This window comes from Canis lupus, chromosome 37 (assembly GCF_048164855.1).
Source record: "Canis lupus baileyi chromosome 37, mCanLup2.hap1, whole genome shotgun sequence".
In the NCBI taxonomy this organism is placed as follows: domain Eukaryota; kingdom Metazoa; phylum Chordata; class Mammalia; order Carnivora; family Canidae; genus Canis; species Canis lupus.
Genome location: NC_132874.1, coordinates 21,811,236 through 21,835,767, shown reverse-complemented (window position 1 = coordinate 21,835,767; position 24,532 = coordinate 21,811,236). Strand labels below are relative to the sequence as shown.

At 40.2% G+C, this 24,532-nt stretch overlaps 2 long non-coding RNA genes across 5 annotated transcripts in view; one reads left to right on the top strand and one right to left on the bottom strand.

Annotated features, from left to right (window-relative positions):
• Positions 1-1,679, top strand: part of LOC140626023 (uncharacterized) — a 29,268-nt gene extending 27,589 nt beyond the window's left edge. The window contains exon 3 of the long non-coding RNA XR_012025261.1: positions 1,119-1,679. This is a non-coding gene — a long non-coding RNA (uncharacterized lncRNA). The remainder of the gene's footprint in view (positions 1-1,118) is intronic.
• On the bottom strand, positions 263-24,461 carry LOC140626021 (uncharacterized). Of its 4 annotated transcripts, none has more exons than XR_012025260.1 (6): positions 23,784-24,461; positions 23,549-23,660; positions 12,305-12,441; positions 12,025-12,201; positions 11,331-11,350; positions 263-428 (listed from the first exon to the last, which is right to left on the bottom strand). It is a non-coding gene; the product is annotated as an uncharacterized lncRNA (long non-coding RNA). The 4 variants fall into 4 exon arrangements; XR_012025259.1 differs by lacking the exon at positions 11,331-11,350 and adding an exon at positions 1,492-1,558; XR_012025257.1 differs by lacking the exon at positions 11,331-11,350.
• Positions 24,462-24,532: the final 71 nt, after the last annotated feature.

The window sequence follows — 24,532 nt, the reverse complement described above, 5'->3', positions numbered from 1 at the left end:
CAGTTTCACTGCTCAAAGCGCGGTACCTAGAGCAAGGGACAGTGACCTCACACACATAAAAACCTCCCCACTGTTCTGTAAAATGTCTTCTATCTTCTGCCACCAATCCATGGTTTATTTAACTACACACGAGTGGGTGACAAAGAGAATTTCCCATGCTAAGATGGCAGTTGAGTCTGCCAGTGACTTAAGACAAGTGATTCTTGTATGTACAATGGGGAAAAAAATCACTGTACTCATTTTTATATGAGAATTTATTGGGGTGGGAGGAAGGAGCTTTGGGTTGGTACATGGGACCAATCCATGCCTGCATGTAACTTCCAGGAATCCAGTGCCTGCAGGTAAGTCCCTGAGCGAGCAGGAGGGGGACATGGATCACCTTTTTCTTAGTTGGACCTCACTTTCCATGACAATGCACACTGCTGAAACTGTGGAAAGAAAGTCTGAATGATTTGAAGAGTTTTAGGTTGACTGATAAAGCTGCAAATTTTACTACGTAACAAGTAAGTGGTGACAGCTCCACCACCATCCCCAGGAGGAGATCAACATGTTCAGCAAGGGCCCCCCAAAAACCCTGACTCAGGAAAGATTACAGAGACTAATCATATCATCTACAGAAAGGCCAAGGTGAGAATGGGAGGGAAGAGCCAGAAAGTCAGACTCTTGTGAGGCTTCCAGAAGCATTACAAGTAGTGAAACACTTGAGCAAAATAACTTTTTAATATGATACCTCTGTGGAACAAAAATTGTTCTTTAGCCCCAAATCTTTGGTAAAGTCTGCTGCCCAAGCAAAAGATTTCTCAGGTGAATATTTTTCTACCTGAGAGCAGAGAGTTTGGGAAAATTAACAAAGAGCCTGAATTCCCCATCCGGGTCAGGGTTACAGGAGCATGGGGTGGTGAGATTGGGAGCCAGAGGTGACTGTGGGTGGGTAAGCCCTCCAACACTTGCATATATCCTGAAGAAGGCATTATTAGACTTCCCGTAATTTGTAGCATAATAAGGCAATCTCATTTAATTCTTAAAGGTCAGGGTTACCCAACTAACATCTGGGTTACATATGTAATGTGAATTGAATTTGCATTGCACTTATGTTGATGCTTCTGATTCTTATACAGGGATAGAAGAGAAAAACATGGCTATTAAAGTGTTCAGATGGATGGTGTTTATCAGTCTACTACACAACGTAAGTACTAGTGCTGTGCCAGGTCCCATGCTCGATGCTCCAGGATGGTGCTTCACCACCTATGATCAAGGCCCAGCCACTGCCATTCCCAATTCTTGCAGACTGATGCATGGCCCTATGCTCATGGCTTGCGTATCATCTGTACAACATGGGACATTCCTCAGTGCAGGAATTCAACAGTACTCAGTCTGGTCTAGATCCTATTCAACCAAGCGAGCCCAGGATACAAGCTTGGATGTAGATGTCACAACAGTGGCACACTGCAGGAAAATTCCTAAATCTTAGTCTCAAATTGCTGTACTTACCTCGTTCCAGTTCCATACGAGTTTGCTGATAGATACTGGTCTGCACTCCAGTTTGAATAGCACCACTCTGAGACATACAGAGAAATATAAAATTCCTGCTCTCACACAAATAAAACAAAATTCCTGCTTTTTAAAAAATATTTTATTTATTTGTTTGAGACGAGTCAAAGAGAGAGAAAGAGGAACAAGCAGACTCCATTGCAGAGCTCGATGGGGCTCGATCCCACGACCCTGAGATCATGACCTGAGCAGAAATCAGGAGTTGGGTGCTCAGCTGGCTGAGCGATCCAGGTGCCCCAAATTCTTGCTTTTTTTGTAATTAAAAAAAAACTCACAAATCTTCTATTAAATTAATAAGCATAGAAGTATGTTCATTATAAGACAAGGCAATCACAAAATTTGCTTACAGGACCAGGATGATTAATTCCAAAATGGATTAATAAATAATACAAATTATGAGTTTTTAAAACAGAGAAATTTAGGGAAACAAGATTAGGAAGGAAAGAAGGAGAATTAGTTTGTGGGATAGAAGAGAAGAGAGGTTTGTGAAGGGGGGAAACCTGAAGGAGGTCTTGAGGGCTGTTTAAGATCAGGATCGTTGTAGAGAAATCCAGAAGCATGTGATTAAAGACATGGAGGTCTCAACTTTCCAAGTGAGTTTAAGGAACAGTAAGCAGATAGAATGGATGGGAAAGGGGAGATGGTGCAGAAACGTAATGGAAAAACAAGCAGAAAAGACAGGTAGGGCTAGAATGTAGAAGACATTAAGTGCCAGAAATACAGAGCTTAGGCTTCATCCTGCATATTTATAGACAACAGAACCAGAAACCAGCATTTTATGATGACTTGTTTAGTCTATAAATTATTCAATAAACACTGCAGGCAGAAGGGACTGTGCGAGATGCTGAGTGACGTGCAGGACATGCTGGGGGCACGCAGATGCAATCTGAGGCCGCAACCCAAGGTTAGGGGATGACTCTAGAGCCTGAACTAGGGCAGTCATGAATAAAGAAGAAATGGGATAAATCCAAGATGATGAATCTGAGAAATCCAAGATGATAAACAAATCCAAGATGATAAATCTGAGATGATAAATCTGAGAAATCCAAGATGATAAACAAATCCAAGATGATAAATCTGAGATGATAAATCTGAGAAATCCAAGATGATAAACAAATCCAAGATGATAAATCTGAGATGATAAATCCGAGAAAAATAAAGGGAGAGGTGTCTTTAATTACTATTTGTGATTGCAAATGAGGACTACCTTCCTCCATGTCCCCTGCCCCCACGGGGCAATTCTCCACCATCCTTCAAAGACTCAGCTCAAATTCACCCCCTCGGCAAAGCCTTCCCTGGTAGGGGTTCTCTACTTTCCCCTATGTGCTCACAGCACACCTCTTCACCAACTAAGTTCAAACTTCTCACTAATAAAGTGAATGAATGAAAAATGAAAGAAGAGTCACAGGTGGTTCTGAAGCTTTCAAGGAAAGGCAATTGGGCAAACGGCTGCATGTGGCACTATTTTTGGCAAGGCTCCTATCAGAACCCACGCCCTAGGAATTACGCTGATAGAACAGTGTCCTGGACTCATGTTGCCCAAACAATAAAGCAAATACTAAATAAAGGTTAAGTTCATATCAGATAACAAAAGTATACACATATATGCACACTTAACCTCTATCTATATAAAAATCACATTTATTATGACATTAGCACATTTCTTCAGTGGAGAAATACTAGGAAAAAGTGGCTAGTTCAATAGCTAAATAGTTTCCTTGTCATGGTAACCCCCCAGCTATTCCTCTGAAGTGATCAGGAGGGGATGGGCAGGGTGTCATCAAGTTACAATGTCACTCTCATGGAGTATATTCATTCATGGACACTGTCTGGGTCAGAGCACTGCAGATACTAAGAGTGAGAAGAGAACTAGAACCATAAGTTATAACAAAACCACAGTCAATGGGGTGGATTTTCTTATAGACCATACTTCTCTATTTATTTTCTCAGAAATAAAGGAAATAAGCATGATCTATACAAAGAAATGAAGTGTTTTACATATATGAATCCATATAATAACCCTTCTTCTAAAATATATTTCTATATACATATATGCATGTATAAACATATACATAATTCACTGGATTCTTAAAATTGAATATTGAACTATGACAAATTGCATTTAAATATTGAAGACTCGTGTTAACATAGCTTTATATTAACACAACGGAAATCTTTTCCTACAAAAAGTGGCAGTTCTCCCAACCCTGGGGGATGAGGGTGGAGGAGAGATGCACTGCAAGGAAGGGGGTAGTGTTGTCTCCTGGGCTGGAGCAGATTTCAAAATGCAAGGAGAGGGCAGAGCTGGGAGCTGACCTTAGAAGTCAAGGGGGCATCCCTGGGTGGCTTAGTGGGTTAGTGCCTGCCTTCAGCCCAGAGTGTGATCCTGGAGACCTGGAATCGAGTCCCACATCGGGCTCTCTGCATGGGGCCTGCTTCTCCCTCTGCCTGTGTCTCTGCTTCTCTCTCCCTCTTTCTTTCACATTCATTCTCATGAATGAATGAATAAAATCTAAAAAAAAAGAAGTCAAGAATGGAGTTCATATAGGTTCACCCACCAAATGGGTACAAAGCCAAGACAAATGCTGGGAACACAGAATGGACCCCCAAAATGAGTAGGGATAAGTCTGGGGCAACCTCTGGAGCTCATTAATAAGCACACGACTTGGCATGGTGTGGTATGATGTGTCATGGAGTGGCACGGTGTGGCACGGCATCGTCTGGAATGGCATAGCATGGTACACTGTGGTATAGTCTGATGTAGTGTAATGTGATATAGTGTGGTGGGGTGTGGCATGGCATAGTGTAGTCGAGGATGGCATGGCACAGTGTGGTACAATCTGGTGTGTCATGGTTGGGTATGGCGTGGTCAGGTGTGGCAGGGCATGGCGTGGCATGTTTCACGGCACGGCATGGAGTGACAATTTGAACCAATATGCAGGAGGACCAGATACAGCATGGACAGTGATATCATAAGAGAGAGGGTGGTTGAGGGCTGAAGTGGAAGAGACAAACAGAACTGCTAACTGCAGGGATGTCCTGTAGGCAACTGGAGAGAGACACGGGAAGAGCACCCAAGGGAAGAGTAAGTCCTGGACAGGTGATGCGAGTCTTCCTCTAGAGGGGACCAGTAACGCCATAGTAACAGGAGGGCCATCCGCGGAGCACCTGTGGGCAGGGATGCGGCCACGTGCTTTACGTTATCTCACCAATCCTCACAGTGACCCTGTATGATAGCACTTGAGAAAGTGAGGCTCAGAGAGGTAAACTACTTTGTCCAAGGTCACACAGCTAACATGTGAACACAGGTTTGTTTGAGTTCCCTCAACAGAGTGTTTTCTAGGGGGATTCACAGGCTTTTGCAGAGGTTTTCAGAAAGTGCTCTACATGCATCCAGGGAAAATAAGGGAATGATTCCAATGATTGCAAACCACCTGTACCAGTTAGCAATAGCAGTTGATGGTAGGTAATAGAAACCCCCAAATGGTGGCTTAAACAAGATAGAGATTTTTTTTTTGTATATTAGACGCTTTATTTTTTTCATTTAAATTCAATTAATTAACATATAATGTATTATTGGTTTCAAAGATAGAGGTCAGTGATTCATCAGTCTTATATAACACCCAGTGCTCATTACCTCACATGCCCTCCTTAATGCCCATCACCCAGTTACCCCATCTCCCCTCCTCCCCTCCAGTGACCCTCCATTTGTTTCCTATGATTAAGAGTCTCTTATAGTTTGTCTCCCTCTCTGATTTCATCTTGTTTTATTTTTTCCTCTCTTCCCCTATGATCCTGTTTTGTTTATTAAATTCCACATATGAGTGAGATCATATGATAATTGTCTTTCTCTGATTGACTTATTTCGCTTAGCATAATATCCTCTAGTTCCATCCATGTCATTGCAAATGGCAAGATTTCATTTTTTGATGGCTGTGTAGTATTCCATCATATATCTATACCAAATCTTCTTTATTCATTCCTCTGTCGATGGACATCTGGGCTCTTTCCATAGTTTTGCTATTGTGGACATTGATGCCATAAACATTGGGGTACAAAACCATTGGGTGGCCTGCTCCAGAGACGACAGTTCACATTGTGCTCCAGGGGAAGCCATTATAGATACCAGCAGCCCTTGGGGCTTGTTTTTCTCCCATGTGACAAGAAATCAGAAAAGGACAGGCCAGGGCTATGTGGCAGTCATGAAAAACTCAGGTTCTGTCTAGATTTTCATTCTATCCTCATGTTCATGTTTACAAGATGGCTGCTTGGACTCCAGCCGTCACACCCATGTTTTAGATAGGAAGAAGGAGAAAGGGCAAAGAACAAAATGAACAGATTGTCTGAGGCAGCACCCTGTACATTGTTTTTCTGAAACCTTGGAAACCCACTTGGTCCCCTTCATTGATACCTTCTTGCTATAAACCATATTCCATCCTCATTTTTACCTAAGATAAGAGGACAGGAAAGGTAGTTTTTTGCACTTGGCATATTACTAACCCCAAAGTGAGATGGGAATTCTGTGCAAGAGAGAAGGGTGCCAGAGATCAACAGAACAAGATCTGCCACCTTGACTTCAGTGACCCAACTACGCCTGGATACTCTACTGCCTAGTGCCAGCAAAATTCACAGAATCAGTCCCAGGCACAAAAAATAAATCCAACCTCTGACTGGAGAATTTCATACTAACTCCAAGAAATATTCGTAGAAAATGTGGATTTCATCAGAACATGGCAACAAGAGACTTTAGAACATTCATGTCCTCATGAAGAGACTGGATAGAGGGAATGTTACAACCACGGTCACAATGTCCTATCGCTAGGACAGGACCATGACTCAACTTTGAGGAATTTGGGCCTTTGTGTCAACGGATGAATCCAGTTAACTGGATTAGGTTCTGAAAGGAATAAACCCTGATAAGGCACTATTCTTCAAGGGGGCATTGCTTATCTGCTCCATGTAGCCTGGACTCCAGAATCCTGGCAGAAATTGTTACTTGGGTACAAGCCAACCAGATCTCCATCTTTCACAATATCCGGAAATGTCCTGTTATGGGTTGTATTTTATCCTCCAAGATTCTTATGTTGAGATCCTAAGCCTCAGTACCTCATGTGGGATTGTGTTTGAAGACACATCCTTAGCGAGGTAATTAAGTTAAAATGAGGTCACGAGGGTGGGTCTTAATCCAACATGACTGGTGTCCTTACAAGAAGAGGAAATGAGGCCACAATACATACAGAGGGAAGACTGTGTGAGGGCAGAGGGGGAGGTCAGCCATCCACAAGCCAGGGAGAGAGGCCTCGGGAGGAAGCAGCCCAGCCAACACTCCGATCCGGGCCCTCCAGCCTCCAGAACTGACAGGAAATAGATGTTGGTTGTTTCATCTACCTGGTCTGTGCTATTCCTTAGGGCAGCCCTAGCAGACTAATTCAGGTTCTCTCACAAAAGAAACCACTAAGACTGATTGAACCTAACATGAAAGAATGAGAACCCACGCCATTGACTGAGGAGTTAACTTAAGCATAATGTTCACCTATCAGGCTACAATTTACGCGCCGTGGAGTCGTCCCTAACTTTTAATCCCTGTCGCTGGGAAATTGGGCCTCCCTGGGGTAAATGCCTCTGTCTTAGTTTGGCTCGGACACATCGATCCTCTCCTTCTGCTTGGTCTTTCTTTGATTCTGGATTTTTAATACCAGTCCCAGAGAGCCCTTTATCTCATCATCGGCTATTCTTCAAAGCCCCATTTTTTAGTGGAGTTTCCATCAACTCTATTTCTAGACTCTGGTGAAAGCCAGACCTATACGATGCTGAAAGGCACAATGCTTCCCCTTCCTTCCAGGCACCAGCTCCTTGGTGTTCTGGCAGCAGCTGCTTGTTAGCTGGGAAATGGCTTCTCTATTCATGCTCTTTGCTTTGTCCTGTGATGGGGGGGAGGGTAATTGATAGGCGACCCTGAGATTTTGCTGGAAAGAAAGAAACTTCCTCTTTGGATACTGTTACCAGTCAAACAACTTCCCATCATTCCACAGGCTTCCTTGACTCAATTAATACTTCTTATTTGACAATATTACACCCCACCTCCCGTCTGCTTCCCAACTTTGGTATTTAACTATTTCATACTGACGACGTGTAGGCTCCGGGAGCTTTGCCAACTCTTCCTGGCTGGTGGTTTTTGAATCAAAGCAGAGGAGAATTCTGTGAAAGCAGGCCAGAGGGGCATGGCACAGCTCCGGGATCCCCAGAGCCCCACAGCCTCCCCTCTCAGGACATCCCACCTCCACTCTCCCTCACCATGAAGCCTAGGCCTCTTATGTGTCATTTAGTGGGGACGCTGATTAAATAAACAGCTTAATATTAGCAAAAAGAATACATTAGAGAGAGAGCAAATACACCCTGACATAATGGAAAGCAGGATGAACTAAAGAATTATGGATGAAAGCTTGAAAAAAGCTTGCGCAGTCAGGGAGACAACTGACTCTGGGTTTCGGCTCAGGTGGTGATGTCGTGGGGGTCCACGCCCAGTGTGGAGTCAGCTTGAGATGCTCTCTCCCCCTCTCTTTCTCTCTCTAATAAATAAATAAATCTTTAAAGAAAAGAAAGCTGGAAAGTTTTAAAAGTAAATAACTAAATGTTATAGGCTAAATAATAACGTCAAAAGGGTAAAACAGGATTATTCGGTTCTTTTCGATTCAATGTTGCTAATAGAATGCACTGAAGGAGGGTGAAGAGACCAATACAAGAGGGTCCCCTGGAGCAATGGGGCCTGAGGCCAGAGGAACAGCTGGGGGCCCAGGGGTGGAAGCTGGGCGCCTGCCTCCCTCACAGACCAGGCCCGAGGTCCAGGACCACTCGCTATAGGGCAAAAAGCATCCGCCAGCAGTGCCTCTGCCCTGTAGGCTGAGAAGTCTGGGGAGCCCCTTAGCTATTCCAGATGATTTCCCTGCGGCCCAGCCAGCATGTAAATCCAACACCCAGTTGGCAGGCAGGATAATTCCTCCTCAAACAGACAGGCCACCTGCCAGAGTGGGGTGAGCGCTCAGAGGAGCTAACCAAGGAGAATATAAAATCTGCTAATGAGGCCGTTTCTAAACACACAAACTATCTTGGAGAGAAGGGGGGGAAAGACTGTAATTCAACGAACAAATCAGACCTCGGGAAGAAGGATGTGTAAAAATGGTGCTGGGCAGCATTCTGTCCCCAGCTTGTCCCTAACCAGCTGAGGGACTCTGGGCAAGTCAGTTATTTACTATGTGTCACGGTGGCCTCATAAGTAAACGAGGAGAATAAGCCACAGGAGCTCCACGGTCCCTCTCGGCTCCTAGGGCGCTGGGCCCATCTGCTCATTCTCCTCACACCGGGGCTGCTACCTCTGCCTGCCCCACCGTGCACAAGGCAGGCGCTGCTTCCTGCCCTCGGCCCTGGCGTGGCAGCCCAGAGCCTGGCCCGATCTCCAGGAGGGCAGGTTCACCCCTAGGAACCAGCACCAAGGAGCAAGGCCGGAAACCCAAAGCAGGTCAGGCTCCCGGGAGGATGTGCAGGCCTGGGCTGTGCAGGCCTGGGCTGTGGAGGCTGAACTTGACCAGGATTCAGGAAGGGGTCTGCAGGGGCCTTCCATGTGGAGCAGGATGAGGCCAAGGGTGGGAACTACAGGCAAAGCTGAGTTCCAGGACAGGAGGGACCAGGGAAGGGACAAGAATGTTCCAGGTGGTTCTTTGAAGACAGGCTGTCAGGCGCTCCTGCTGAAAGCCCTAACCCCACCCTTGTGGCAGGGGATCCGAGCTCTAACTTAGGTCTACCTGGATGTGGTTGTCACTGAGATGTGCTGCCCACATGCCCTCCGGAGAAGGACTTGCTACCCAGCTGCGGGCAGCATGTCAGCCCACTTGTCGGCTCCTTCGGGGTGGATCCTGAGACTGAACCAGGCAGGGCCGTGAAGGTCTGGCTGTTTCAGATCCACACAGGATGACTTTTGGGGCCTGTGTCATACATGGTTTGGCTTCTCCTTCTGCCCCGTGTGCTGTTTCCTCCCCAAACTCCATCCAGGGCCTGCTTCCCCAAAACCCACGCTGCACTCTTAATAGCTCCATGATGACCCAGGGTCTCCAGATTGCTGGCTGTATCTCCTGGGGCCTCTTCTAGGGACGGGACCTAGGCAGAGGTGTGCTTCAGCTCATTCATATGGGCCGATGAGACTGTGCATGCCTTCCCAACTCAGTGATGGAAGCGCATAGCTTAAAATTGGCCATGGTGGGAATTTTTACACTATGGAAATCACCAAACACTGCAAATCAGGACTTTTTTTCTTTTTCTTTTTTTTTTTTTTTCTGGGGAGATGATTGTTAAACATTTACCAGCACACCACTACTTTTGGATAATAATAGCACCGGACTATTCATAGAGACCTACTTTGCTCAATGGCATATCGTGCAGAGAGCAGGAGTTAAGGAAGAGAAAGGAAAATTAGAGAAAATGCAGAGTCAAGTTGCACATGAATTATTTTAGGAGCAGACATTCTGAAGAGGGTTCTTGGATGCCCTGTTCTTATGAGGTATGGGATTGAGCTGGCAGAAACAGAATATAGAAGCCCCAAACATGGGTTGCCTGGGTGGCTCAGTTAGTTGAGCATCTGCCTTCAGCTCAGGTCGTGAACCTGGGGTCCTGGGATCGAGTCCTGCATTGGGCTCCCTGCTCAGCGGGAAGCCTACTTCTCCCTCTCTCCCTTGTTTGTGCTCTCTCGTTCTCACTCTCTCTTTCTCAAATAAATAAAATCTTTACCAAAGAAAATAACCCCCAAATATGGCACCTCTCATCACCTAGAAGAAGTCTGTTCAGGTTCTTGGCATCATGGGTGCAGCTAGGCAAGATCGTCTCTCTAATTCAGGGGCTGAAGACTTTAGCACACGCCTCAAAGGCAGTTTGTGATACCATCTCCTTAGCAGTGTGCAAGGCAGCCACCACCCTACTAAAGACCCTTCCTGCTGTCTTGGCAAGTCACTATCTGCCCTCCACATCCTACTAGTAAGGTGGACACATTATTTCTTTTCTAGTCCCTAACAATTTAGAGAGTCATTGCACACATACCTCCACACACCCTCAGTGTGTCTCCAACTTGACATCTCATTTTTGAAATATTGCTGACCTATAATCCCAGGTAAGAGCAGTGGAAAGTACTGAACACAATCTCTAGAAAGTATTTTTGTGAGGTATACACACTTATTTGACAAATACATATCCAGTGCCCAATGCAAGGTATTTTGCTCTCATATTCTATGAGTGTAATGAGAGTTACCCTCTGAAGGGGTCTAACTGGTTGGGTCCATATACATGGAAGACAATGAAACTCTGCACTGGAAAAGAGGTAGGAATATATTTACTGTCCTTTAACTGTAGAGAACATGTTTCCATTAAGCTAATAATTCACCTCTAAGCGAATTATTCATAGGGAAGTGATTCACCCATTTTCTGATGGTTGGTTCAGATATTGCTCATAGTGGAAACATCATAGATACTTGTTAAATGAATAAATGAGCCAACCTTGACTTTCAGATAAACAAGAGATGATTAATTCTGCCTTAGGATATGTAAAATATGTAAAGACTTAAAAGGTAGCCAAAGAGAGACCATACGTATGAGCAGAGAGCACACACATTGACAGAGAAAACGTGTATGTTAAGAAAAACAGGAAGCCTGCCAGGGAATCACATCAGATCTGGAAAGAAGATGCACTTATCCGCTCAGCTGGACCACTTAAAGGTGACATGGTAGGATGGACTTACCTTGTTTCCAATAACGTTTCCTTGAAAGGAAAAAAAAAAAAAAAACAAGGATAAAGCATCTAAACCTCCTTGAAAGTGGGAAGATGCAAATTCTAAATTAAGGTGTCCCACAATTACATATAAAATATTTCACAGAAACCTAAACATCAGGCTCCTTATTTTTAGAACCTCAAATATCCAAGAAAGAATTCTTTAGTCATTGAGTGAATGGTAGACTGTAGGAAATGAAAGGAAAGTCGTAGTAGAGGAAACCTGAAGGAAGAAGGTGATGTTGTCATTATGGACAATATTTCAAAAGTTAGCCACATTTTCCTTCCAGGACTCTAACTTCTTCAGAGGAGTGTCCTTTACCCTTGTGGGGAGATAGACAAGAAACAAAGAAACCTTGTGCTTTGAGAATCCTGCCAAGGGGTCCAGTGGACAGGTGACCCTGGCCTCTCAGTCCTGCAGCTTCTAACATTCAGGTGGATCTGGGCTGCCCCACTTGGGTCTTGCCAAATGGAGAAATCCATTGTATCCAGCAGGACTGCAGCAATTCTGGTGTTTAAAGCCTCCTCCAGAAAAACCTTTGCACTAGCCAAGTTCTTGAACTCAGGAGGGAAAGCAAAGAAGACCCATATATTAAGGAAAAAATGTTCTATTTTTCCACTGAGAAGGAAGTTGGCAAATTTGAAAATAAAGTATAAGAGGGCACCTGAGTGGCTCAGTCAGTTGAGCGGCCGATCTTGGTTTTGGCTCAGATCAGGAACGGTCTTGCAGTCATGGCACTGAACCCCCACGTTCAGCTCTGTGCTCAGCTTGGAGTCTGCTTCAAAATCTCTTTCCTTCTCCCTCCCACTCTCTCTTTCTTTCTCTCTCAACTAAATAAAATCTTAAGAAAAAAAAAAAAAGTAAAAGAGCAAGTAATTCAGGAGCCCAGCCTGGGAAAGAGCATGGTGAATCCCATGGAATAACAAAACCACCCAGCTCCTTACTGGGTCAGGCCAAGGTCCTCTTGCTTTCCCTCCATTCTCTTCAGCCTCATGGCATGTGAGGGCTATAGATGGTCCACGAGGTTCTTTGTATTTCATTTCCCAGAGAAAAAGCTTGAAAATTGGACCTTTCTAGCAGGCTGAAAACAGACAATGAAGGAAGGTAAGAGGAAAGGTAGGGGTTGCTGGTTCTCTGGCTTTTTACAGCCTTCCAACTGGAATGAAGCAGTGGGTGGAGTTGGGACGTACTAAAATACAAAGGAAGGGATCTTCGAAACTATCTGCAAAGAGGGGTTTGTAAACTTGAGGTTATCTGGAGCATGCACAATCATCCCTTTTATCTGGTTTTACAGCTGTTCCTGGGCCAGCAGAGTCCCCAGTACACCTCCACACCCCCAAGTCCCCATCCAAGACCTCCTTTTGTCATTTCAAATGAACTTTCCTCTCCTTGAGTAGAGGGAGGAAAGTGGCAGGATGGGACCAGAAGAAAATGTTACCTTGGCCAGGGATTTATCCCCAAAAAGAGTCAATGACATACACAGAGCTAAAACTAGAAGGATGTGAAAGACTCAACCAAAATAGCCATCAATCAGGGTTCAGTTCAAAAATGGTTAAAAATCCATATGATGAAATGTGATGTAGCCATTATGCTTGACATTGAGGCTTATATATTAATGTCACCATGTGCTATTAGGTTAGCAAGTAGCAGGGCATTATGGCTCCATTTTTGTAAAACAAGCATATAAATATAAATAGAATTTTGAATGTTGAGCTAATAGTAGCTTAACTCTGATTACCCCCTTATTATAAGTAATTCATTTATATATATAGTATACTGGAGACCTTGTACTGAGAAAGAGAAATTGTTCCAGTAAATCAAGTACTTCATCTGCACAGAGAAAACCATTGCCCTGAGAATAGTTAACCCAGGAGTTTCCAGATTCCTCCAGGGTGGAAACCCAACCTTGATGAGTTCTGAGACTCCCCCATTGGCAGGAACTGGGCAGGGGGTGGAGTGGACAGGGCAACCTTGTGGTTGGAGAGAGGACAGGTGCAGCAGACACAAGCTCAACCTGTAAGTATGAGTTTCCTTCACACTGCCACTTTAATGCCAAGCTTCTAAGGTTGGTTCTTATTCTACAAATTAAGGAAAAAAAGGGCTAACAAAAGAAAAATACTTAGGTAAATTAATAAATACAAGGTAGGAAGTTTAGAGAGGGATTTTCAAAGGTTAGAGGAAAAAAACTTGTGAAAGGACTAAAACGTTTTAATGGAATTATTATTTTTTAAAAATGAGTTTAAAATAATGAGCTGAAATAGAGCGAAAACAGAAGTCAATGAGATTTAGTTGTTAAAAACACAAAAGTAAGCATTGAAAGCTAAAAATCATTGAGATAATATGTTTGTAGTGTAAAAGCAGATACTTTTGAGGATAAAGAACAATAATAAAAATACAAAAGCTATAAAAGTAAAAAAGGATTTCTGGAAAATGTCCTTAAAGCAAAATAAAAGCAAAAGTCTTGAAAATTAAAGGTGGGAGAAGGGGAGAAGGAAAATATAGAAGGAATTATTTAAGCATAAATTGGGATAATAAAACAAGCTGCTACTTTAGCAAGGTAACAAGCTAACTGCAGTTAAGTAGAAATCCACACTGTCCCCTTGGTAATTTCTATTGTGATTTCCTCTTTTATGGTTTACAAATACATGAGTTTACCTCTTGTCATATATTCTTTTTATTGTGTATTTCTAAATAAATTGCATTATAGTCAGAGATTATGATTGTGTTATTAACGGTGTCAATTTTTATAAATGTTCAAAGTGTGCTGGAAAATAATGTACAATATCTCTATTAGGTGTAGGAATTATGCATCTTACTATCTAATTAAACCATTTTTTAATTGTGCTGTTGAAATCCTTTATATATTTATTTTTTATCAAGTTATCTTTCATTTTCCTTATACATTTTCCTTGTAATTCTTTTAGTGTTGTTTTATATGTTGACATGTATTGTTAAGAACATACAAATTTCTGATTATCATCTGTTGCAGAATTGTTCTTTTCTTTTTGTGAATGTTCCTTTTTATCCCTGTAAATGAATCTTTGTTCTAAAATTCATCTGCCAGTTTAATTTTTCCAATTAGTTTTTTCAGTGTAAATTTTTACTATTATTTTTTAAGTATGCCTCTTGTTAATAGCACAAAGTGTAATTTAATTTTTAAAAATCAAATTTGAAAGTCTATGTCTTTTAAAAGGCCTACAACTTTTTACATTTACTGTAATTACTGATCCCTTTAAACATATTTCTACCACTTTATTCCATGTTTTTTCACTTGCTTCTTTTTTTCTCCTTTTCTAACTTCCCCTAAATTTTGTTAATGTTTACTTTATTCCTTCTGAGTCTTTTGCTGCTTTGGAAGGATATGTTGTGTTCTGTTGTTTTATTTGCATTTTTCAATTTTTAACTATCATAATTAATCATAAATAAGGAAGTTAAAAAATTGTCTTTCTTCTTCTTTCAAACATGACAAGAAATGCTTCAACTACCCACTGAAAATATTCTTCCTTATGGTTATTGTTTAGAATTTGAGTTACACTGCCTTTTTAAACATACACACAAAAATTAGATTTTCTTCTCATTGATTTCCTTTGGTAAAATATATTTTATTAAAGATTTATGTTCACCATTGCTTCTAAGATCCTGCCCTTCCTTCTGGGTTTATTTTTCCTCTATTGAAATACATCTTCATTAGTTCTTCCAGGGAGAATCTTTAGGTGGTGAACTCATTTAATCTTTGTCTAAAAATCTATTTACCCTCTTGCATAAATAGTTTAGTGAAGTATAGAATTCTAGGTTGTCTATTTTCCATTTACCTTTGAAAATATTATTCCAGTGTCTCCTATCATCTATTGTGGTTAAGTAGATGTCTTATGTATTCAAGGTATTGTTTTCATAGATTTACTGTTTATTTTTTTCTAATAGCCTTTAACATTTTATCCTTATACTTGATATTCAGTGTTTCATTATAGTACTTCCAGGTATGCAATTACTTTTATTGATTCAGTTTACACTTTTAATCTGAAAACCAATGGCTTTCTTCAGCTTTGAAAAATTACCATCAATGTATCTTCAAATTTTGATGTTCACCATTGAGCCAATTCTTGCCTTCTTCTAGAGCTCCTACTATATGATTATTGAGGTCCCTCGGACTCCCTTCTGTAACTTCTAACTGCTCTTTCATGTGTTTCTTTTTTCTCTTCATACTGCATTCTAGTGATATTTCCAGTTCATCAATTTTCTCAAGTGGATGGTAGAGTTTATTTCATTTATTGTGTTTTTAAATTTCACTTATTGTTTTTACTTGAGGATTTCTGGGGGTTTTTTCCATATTCACCTACTGATGTTTTATTTCTGCTTATTTTCGTTATTTCTTATTCACCTTTTATCTAAGTTTTCTTTCCTTGATTCTCTTTGAGTATCCACAGATGTAATGGCTTAACACAACAGTGACTATTTTTAGTTAGCAGTCCTATGTAGGGGAACAGGATGGTAAGCCAGTTTTCCTCTAAAAAATCATTGAAGGATCCAGCTCTGCCTTTTCTACATGTTCTTGCTCCCAAGGTTACGATGGATGTCTCTATCCCAATCAGCTTGTACATGGAAAAAAAATTTTAGAGGAGTGCTTGTGGGAAGTTTTTGTGGGCCAGATATGCAAATAGCAGACCTCATTTCTCCTAGCACTTCTTTGGCTCATAAGGCCACAATTAACTGCAAGGATGGCTAATAAATGCTCTCTAGCTATCTGTTTAATAAGAAAAGGAAGTGGAATCAGAAAGAAATAGAACATTTGAACAGATTGATTACCAGCAATGAAAATGAATCTGTAGTCAAAAACTCCCAACAAACGAAAGTTCAGGACTAGAGGGCTTCACAGATGAATTCTACTAAACATTTAAAGAAGAGTTAATACCTATTCTTCTCAAACTATTCCAAAAAAAAAAACAAAAAGAAAAACTTCCAAATTCATTCTACAAGGCCAGCATTACCCTGACACCAAAAACCACGTAAAGATAACTACAAAGAAAGAGAACTACAGGACAATATCTCTGATAAACATAGATGCAAAAATCCTCTACAAAATATCAGCAAACCACATCCAACAATGTATTTATTTATAAATCATTCACCACAATCAAGTGAGATTTATTCCTGGGATGCAAAGGTGTTTAATATTCACAAATCACTCAACATGATACATCACATCACTAAGAAAAATGGTAAGAACCAAACAATCATTTCAACAGATGCAGAAAAAGTATTTGACAAAGTACACCATCCATTCCTGATAAAAACTCTCAACAAAGTAGGTTTAGAGTAACATGTCTCAACACAGTAAAGGTCATATATGAAAAACCCACAGCTAACATCATACTCAATGGGGGAAAACTGAGAACTTCTCCTCTAAGATCAGGAGCAAGACAAGGACGTCCACTCATATCACTTTTATTTTACATAGTCCCGGAAGGTCTAGCCACAGCTATTGGACAACAAAATAAAATAAAAGGCATCCAAATTGGTAAGAAAGAAATAAAACTTTCACTATTTGCAGATAACATGATACTCTATGGAGAAAACCCTAAAGACTCCACCAAAAAACTACTAGAACTGATAAACAAATTCAATAAGGTCACAGGATACAAAATCAATATACAGAAATTTGTTGCATTTCTATACACAAATAATGACGTAGCATGATGAGTTTTTTTTAAAAAATTGGGCAAAAGCACCAAAAATAATAAAATACCTAGGAATAAACTCAACCAAGGAGGTGAGAGACCTGTACTCTGAAAGTTATAAGATGTTGATGTAAGAAATTAAAGATGATACAAGCAAATGGAAAGATATTCCATTTCATGGATTGGGAAAAAATATTGTTAAAATGTACATTCTACTCTAAGCAATCTACAGATTTAATGTAATACATATCAAAATGCCAAGAGCATTTTTCATAGAACCAAAACAAATAATTCTAAACTTTGTATGGTACCACAAAAGACCCCAAATAACTAAAGCCATCTTGAAAAAGAACAAAGCTGGGTATCACAGACCCAGATTTCAAGATATACTGCAAAGCTGTTGTAATCAAAACAGTGTTATACTGGCAGAAAAATAGATACATAGATCAATGGAATAGAATAGAGAACCCAGAAATAAACCCATGATTATATAGTCAATTAATTTTTGACAATGGAAGTAAGAATATGCAAGGAGAAAAAGACAGTCTCTTCAACAAATGGTGTTGGGAAAGCTGGACAGTTACATGCAAAAGAATGAAACTGGACTACTTTCTTTCTTACACCATACACAAAAATAAACTAAAAATGGATTAAGGACCTAAATGTGAGAGCTGAAGTCATAAAAATCCTTGAAGAGCATAGGCAGTAATTTCTCTGACGTTGATCATAACAACATTTTTCTAGATGTGTCTCCTAAGGCAAAGGAAGCCAAAACAAAAATAAACTATTGGGACTACATCAAAATAAAGACCTTCTACACAGCAAAAGAAATAATCAACAAAACTAGATGACAATCTACTGAATGAAAGAGGATACTTGCAAATGACATATCTGAAATATATATATATATAATTTATGCAACTTGGGACATGTGGATAGCTCAGTTGGTTGAGTGTCCTACTCTCAATTTCAGCTCAAGTCATGATCTCAGGGTTGTGAAATGGAGCCCTGTGTCAGGAAGTCTGCTTGAGATTCTCTCTCTCCCTCTGCCCCTCCCCACCCACTCTCTCTCTCAAATAAATAAAATAATCTTTAAAAAAAGAAATTATGCAACTTAACACCAAAAAAACCCAAGTAACCAAATTTAAAAATGGGCAGAAGACATGAACAGACATTTCTCCAAAGATAACCACATGGCCAACAAACACATGAAAAATGCTCAACATCCATCATTATCAGAGAAATGTAAATCACAATGAGATATTACTTCATACATGTCAGAATGGCTAAAATTAAAAAAAAAACAAGAGTTGGCAAGGATGTGAAGAAAAAAGAATCTTTGTACACTGTTGATGGGAATGCAAACTGGTATAGCCACTGGAAAACTGCAAAATTAAAGAATAGAATTATCATATGATCTAGTAATTCCAATACTGAATATTTACCCAAAGAATATGAAAACACTAATTCAAAAAGATATATGTTCCCCTATGTGTATTGCAGCATTATTTACAGTAACCAAATTATGGAAGGATCCCAAGAGTCCATTGATAAATGAATGGATAAAGAAAAGGTAGTATACATTTATAAAGGAATATTCCTCAGCCATAAAAAAAAGAATGAAATCTTGCCATCTGAAACAACATGGATGGATCTAGAGAGTATAAGGCTCAGTGAAATAAGTCAATCAGAGAAAGGCAACTACCATATGATTTTGCTCATGTGGAATTTAAGAAACAAAACAAATGAACAAAGGAAAAAGAGACAAACCATTAAAACAGCCTCTTAACTATAGAGAACAAACTGATGGTTCCCAGAGGGGAGGTGGGTGGGGGGATGGGTGAAGTAGGTGATGGGGATTAAGAGTGCACTTGATGAGCACTGAGTAATGTATAGAATTGTTGAATCACTACATTGTACCCCTGAAACTAGTATAATATACTATGTTAACTCTACTGGAATTTTTAAAATGGGATGGGGTGTATTTTGATTAGCTAAGTAGTCTTCTATTATTATCGTTTTGTCTAGAATGAGTTAAACTCCCAATAGCTTCTTTTGTTGGTAGTCTTCCTTAGTGTTCATTTTCAATCTGTTTAGGAACTTTAGTTTGTATGCTCATCTTGAATGGAAGTGTCTGTCTCCTTTCCTCTCCTCTCTTCTCTTCCTTCTCTTCCTGTTTAGCAGTTTGATGGTACCTCTATGTGCCCCTCTCTAAGGTCTCTCAAACTAGAACCAGATATTATATTGGTGGCTCAAGACTTCCATGTTACAGAGAATGAAATATCTCAGATTAAGTTATTGTGGCAGCAGGTTATTTGACCCAGGTCCTGGTTACAAGATTGGGTCTGCTTCCTCTTACCTCTCTGCTATTTGTATAAGTCAGGGGCTCCAAAGCAGAATAAGTAATCAGTGGTAAGTTCCACCAACCTCTATCAATATAGGGGGAGCCCCATTCCAGCACCTAATTTCATGCAATGTGCCTAGCCCAGACCCCCTGCCCCAAGTGAAGTTCTTTTAGTGCCCATAACTTTGCAAAATATAAATTCCCATCCATTTTACCTACTTCAAGATTTAAGCCCAGAAGGCCCATGACCAGCACGTCCCTCTGAGTTGTGTTCCTGTTACACTTTTAGACCATGAAAATTTTGTATTATTTTCAAATGACTATAATTTGTTAAGGTCTTCTTTTTGTGTGATATCTATCACTGATAAGTGATCTTTTTTTGAGAAGATTTATTGTGGGAATAGTAAATTTACAATGTTATTTGCACCTTGCTAAAAGAAAAACAAAAGAGAGGAGGAATATAAAAGATGAGTGGAAATTAACTAAAAGTGGACAAGCAGTGTGAGTTAGCCCCATGGGTTTCCCTGTAGGTCACTTGCCATTTTAATGTCCTGCATTCACGGAGAAGTAAAAGGCACAGTTAACATGGTGCATTGACTCCTAAGTCCAGAGGATGCTCTTCAATTCACAGGTGTCTCAGCTTTTACCTCTAAGGACAGGGGATTGTCTATATACAAACTTATTCCCAGAACAGAATAAGTGATCATTATTCTTGACCCTGTAAGCTTCCTGATAAACATATTGATGATCAGTATCCAGTGTAAAGTGTCAGTATAGCATGGTGGGTGAGTGAGAGCATGGACTTTGGGTCCAGATAGCCTGGGTACAGTGACCTCTGAGAGCTTGGGCAGGGCAGAAAACCTCTGAGCCTTCACTCTCTCATCTGCAAAATAAGGATAATAATAGTATCTTCCTCAAAGTTTTATTTGCCTTAAATGAGTAAATATTTGCAAAGTGACTAACACATAGCAAGTGCTATATAAGTATGTGCCAAATTAAAATATATACATTGCAGGACTTCCTTCATTATCTGCTTATCTTATCCACTTTCAACCACAACGATTAACTGGTAGAAATCAGTATCTTTAATTCAGACCTTCACCAGAACCCCAGCTACTTAGTTCCCACTGCCTATTGGCTATCTCTATTTGGTTGTCCCACTAACACAGCAAGCTCAGTGAGCCAAAAACTAAATTACCTTGCCTGATGATCTGCCTCTCTTCTCATGCTCCCTTCATGCTCACTGGTTTCACCATACACATTAGAAGAAACCTGGAAGTCCTCCCAGAGGGCACTCTTCACTTCACTTCTCCATTTTCCCAGCTTCCTTGTTCCCCCGACACACACCACTCCCCACTTCCAATAAGACCAAACCTTGACCACTGTTCCCCTTCCATCCCCAGTCTCCATTTCTATCCCCTCTACTACCTACTGCCTTGGTCCCAGCTCTCTGCAAGTTTCTTAGGAAAGAAGAGAGGAGAATGGATGCTGACTTCACAATAGTAGTGCCCACTAAAGAGCAGAACAAACACATTCCTGTTACTAAAAACAAACAACTCTCATCCCAGCAACCATGTCACACTGAAGGCAGGTCTCTCATATCATCTTTCCAATGATGGAAAGCATAGTTCTTTGGTGCTGGAGCCAAGGGGCAATGGTGTCTGACTGCTGAGAAAAGACCAATAATGTGAACAGCCACCATGAACAAGAAACTATGTGAACAAGGATTTTGGAGTAAAGCCCAGTCAGGGCAGAATAAATATATTCTGAAATCACAGCCTATCTCAGTCCCCCTCCCTTTCCTTTTCCCAGTATAATTATTTGAATTAAAGAGTATGTGAATTTAAAATGTTAAAGATGTAGACAAATTTTGCTATCAAAGTGTTGGATAAATTTTCACTCCCACCAAAGTGGTGATAGATGCAAGTTCCTCCAAACCGGGGCCATCCGGGCCAACACCGGCTATTATTGGACTTAAATTTTTGCCAATTTGACAAGTAAAATCTGCACACTATGTTGTTTTGATTTGCATTTCTTTAATTATGAATAAAGTTGAACATCTTTTCATATGGTTAAAAGTCACTTTCGTTTTTTCTTTGCATGCCTACTTACACGCTCTGTCCATTTTTGGCTATTGAATGGATGATTCTGTTTCTTACTCATTTGTGAGAGCTCTTTCTATATTAAGACAATTAACTCTTTGCGATATGAATTGCAAATATTTTTCCCATTTTGTCTTTCCCCCCCTTTTTTTGGGTAGATTTCTCAAGACAATATTTTTTTGTTTCTACATTATAAAATATATCAATCTTTTTCTTTATGATGCATGGATATTTTGTGTTTCTTGCTTAGAGCTTTAATGACTTGAGGGATTGAAGTCTACATAAAGAGTGTTACTAGTAACTGCTGTCTCTCCTCTTCCTCAGCCCGTCCAAGCACTCTGGCTTCTATCCCCAGGAGCTGAACACCTCCTTCAGCAGGGTTGACACTCAGTTGAGGCCTTTTATGATCATCCCTTTGTCATAAACTTAAAATTCATCATATGCCAGGTACTGTTTTGGCTCTGAAGATAGTAAGATTCAGAGGTAAAGAAGATCTAGCTCCCACCCTCCAGGAGCTCTGTTGGGTCATGTGAACAAATACATTGCATAAATTAAAGTTTGCACAGGGTAAAATAGGGCCAAAATAGAACATAACAAAACCAGCTAAGGGAATTTTATAAAAGTGATTTGATTTGAGCCCTGAAAGTAGAACAGGAGTTTCCACTAGGTAAAGCATACGTAGAATGAAGAAGGGAATTGCAGACAGATAGACCGTCTGAGTGTAGCAGATGACTACAGCAATGGGAAACTTATTACATATGGGGGATTAGTCAAATAAACTAGCATAACAAGAATTGTGGGAGCCAAGTTTCTTACTGTTGGAATAAGGCATTACAAATGTGGAAAGAGAGAAACTAGTTTGAACCCTGTGCTCTTGTTTTGGAATTGAAGACATTAGTGTGAACTGGAGATATACATAGAAATAGAGATTGAGAGGTAGATAGGGATACATACCACCATAAAGAGATACTTAACTATATACAGAAATACACATCTCAAAGTTGAAGTAAATACAGGTGTAAATGCAAGTATATATACCAGGTCCATTCTTTTGTCCTGTCTGCTAAGAGAATCTAGATGCCTTGACACCCGGTAGCATAAGAACACTTAATATCTAAATTGTGGCTTCTAAACATCATCCTGCACTGAATGGAGCCAGGGTTTCTTGGAGAAATGACTGATATGATGACTCAAGCAGAGAAAGGACAAGAATGAGTCTGGAATATCTTTTTCTATCAGAAGGAAGAGAAGTGCCCCCCAAATTAGTGTATGTTTCAAAAGGACACAGAAGCCAGCTTAATGAGGCAAACACTGACCAAATCAGGGATAATCTGATCATAAAAATAAATAGCGGAAGTTACATATCATCGACCATTAAATAAAATAGAATCTCATGAATCCATACTGACATTATATATATAAAGTGCTGAAATTTATATATAGATATTTATATATAAAATTTATATATATGTATGCTGAAATTTTGATGTGAAAGTATACATTCATATTGTCTCAAAGTACTTCCCTACAAAATATGAATTAAAATTCCAATAGGAAATGGAGTAATTCTGCAGTGGAAAAGTCTGGCAGATAATGACTTTAATCAAGTGATCAAAATAAGCTTTTCCAATGATTAAACAAATTGAAATCATGTGCCAGATGATAGGATGCAAGGAGACAAATACAGTATCATCTTCTGCCAAAGATGCAAAATCCGAATCCAGTCATGAGGAAACATCAGATAAACTCAAATTGAGGGACATTCTACAAAATCACTGGGCTCTTCTCTTTTAAAATGCCTAAGTCACAAAAGTCAAGGATTCTTTAAAGGACATTATTGGGATGAGTAGGAAGACTTGAATGGAGTCTGTGGGTGAGAATTCTTTGTTCATAAGAAATATGCATTAAATCATTCTGGTAGATGGAACTTCAGGTGACCAATTACTCTTAAATAGTTCAGAAAAAAAGGCTTTGTCCTGTTTTGCCACTTTTCTATAAATTTAAGATTGTCTCAAGAACAAAAAATGTAAATAAAAGAAAAACATGAAAATGTTTGTCTTAAGATACCAGATCATTGCAGGAGACTTCTAGAAAAGTTGTTTCTCCTCCTGAATAGATTCTTTCTCTTCTGGATAATGTTAGGCATTGAGGTGAAATCCGGAGCAGTGTCACTACAGGCCTGAGAAAAAAGCAGAGCCAAGAGGAACCAGATACATGCGTCCAGAGCCACTGGATTAAGTCAGGGCAGTACCCAGCCTTCCTCCTGACCCTTCCAGTTACAAGTATCATTAAAATTCCTTACCATTTAAGCTAGTTGTGTGAGGTTTTCAATTATTTGCCACCAAAATCTTCCTGACCTATTCACGGTCATTGAAAAAGGATTCCAATGTTCTCCAACAATGAACCCCACTCCTAGTCTAACAAATACTTCCCATTTATAAAATACTTAAGTGGAAATCTTGCTCGTGGATAAGTAAAGTGGATCCCATTTACTAACAGGAAATGTGTGCATTGAGTATCTTCTAGAGCCTGTGACTTTTAGATTTCAAGTAACAAGTAGACTAGGGAGTAAAGGAACATGCTTAGTTTGTCATAGTAGGGCACCTCAGTAAGACAAGAACAAATGCCAAGTGGAGTAGTCATGTAACTGAGTTGAAGACAGTCTAAGAGAATTTCTACAAATCTGCAGAAAATTTCCCCCTTATTTCCTTTTCTACTTAATCACCTTATTTAATTCTATGGAAATGTCTATTAATTCTACTCCTCTGGTAACATCTTACCCTTCTTTCCTAAGAAACTTTGAATAACTCACCATTACCTAAAAGATAAAATCATGACACTCGAGATCCTTCCTAAGCAGATCCCTTCACATCTGTCCTCTCTTTCTCAATATACCTTATTCTCCAGCTATGCTGTTCACATGAGGCTATGCTATATACTAGATGTTGTGTCCCCCTCTCCCCCACCCCCAACAAAATACACATGTTGAAATCCTAGTCTCCACTGTGATGGTATTCAGAGGTGGGGCCTTTGGGAGGTGATTAGGTCATA